Here is a 1,674-nt window from a genome sequence, read left to right on the forward strand (position 1 = left end):
CTCAGAGTTCGTATTTCTGAATGTAAATGTTACCTGCAGGATTTTCATGACTGATTTTCCTGCTGTAATAGCCTCATGTTTCCACTTGGGGGCACTATCTGTGTACATGAAATCTGAAACATTGCTTCAACCACCTTAGTCAAAATAATCACTGAAACAGAGCTTTAAACATTCAGCATTTTTCCAGTTTAAGCCTATCTAAAGTACTCGCTTAATAAACGGTAAATATGCATGCAAACATTTGGCCTTGCAGACACAAAAAAAGTTTCATGATGCATTACTGATAAACAACAGGAGTAATGTAGTGGAACAAATGAAGTCCATTAGGACTTATCCCACTGTAGATCAGCAGTGGGATATTTTCCCATCAGATGCACTGTGAAGGAGGATCTATCACTAATTGGTTGTTGTGCCACCCAGAACTATTTCACTGTTTTTGAGTGGATGGGGACGAGACACGACTAATACCCAACAGTTATTGAGGGGATATGATTTTGAGACATGTTTCTGTTGAAGCTATTATAGATGTTATAACATTAAATTTGATTTCACGCAAACTACAACCAGCACACTGATGTTTCTGAACTTGCCCAAACACAAGCCAAAGTGCACTTTGAATAGCACGCTCCATAATTCTGCCATTCATGCTTCAGAGATGTTAATGGTAACACTATGTAAATAAATGAATCATCCCAACAAAGCACATGCAATCATTGCTAATACTCCTCCACACCATGTTGTATTAAAGGATAGCCACATGCTAGAATGTATGAGTTGTGTGTACATAGACATGTCCACAGGTACTGAGCAGGTACGCAGTTATGTAACATGTGTACGTATTATTTATCTTTTGCTAACAATTTCCATAAGGTAACTACCACTTTCAATCGTCTGCTCCCACATTTGCTTCATGACTGGGATTGTAGTCCTCCATCGATTTTAGCCTCTTGCCCATGAAGCTGGTCTCACTGTAACACATCTCAAGACACAGATGGCCGAGAATGGAATGAAACTAGGGGCCGTAGAGGGTGGGGGAGTGGGATAGTGCCATCCTATTCTCTGAAAAGTCGTGTAATTTCTCTGAAAGGCATCATTTTCACAGCTGGTCAGGATTGCAGACTTCATCTGGCCTGTGAAAAGCTTTTTTTTTTTTTTTATCACTCCCCAGTTATTACAGATGATTGGACAAACCAGAAAGGTGTGGTTTCTAGCTGTGGGTTTGGGATGGTAAATAATTTCAGTCAAAGATGGACTGTAAAGACCAACAGTTTCCTCTAATGTCCCTTGTATTTACTGAAGTGAAGGTTTTGGTACAGTTGAGAAATTTCAAGAATGATGATTTGGAAGAGCCAAAAAAAGCTAGCCAGCATATCAACAGATTACAGAGTAAAACAAAGAACTACACATTTCTGTCACACTCAAATGGAGAAAACACATCAGAACATACTGTAAATACCACAAAAATAATCCCACATGTAGTTGATGGAACTCAGTTACAATCATGTTCAGGTGGGTTGTTGTTACATTCCACAAACACTAACCGTGTCTTCATGCTGTAACGGCAGCAAATAAGATGGAACTGACTAATTACAGGGTAGAACACGAGGAAAGTAATTCACTTGCCATCATCTAGTTTTGACTTGAAATGGGTTCATTTTCAGATATCAGGAATTG

The sequence above is a fragment of the Leuresthes tenuis genome, unplaced genomic scaffold (genome assembly GCF_036924035.1).
Source record: "Leuresthes tenuis unplaced genomic scaffold, fLeuTen1.0.hap1 SCAF_5, whole genome shotgun sequence".
Taxonomy (NCBI): domain Eukaryota; kingdom Metazoa; phylum Chordata; class Actinopteri; order Atheriniformes; family Atherinopsidae; genus Leuresthes; species Leuresthes tenuis.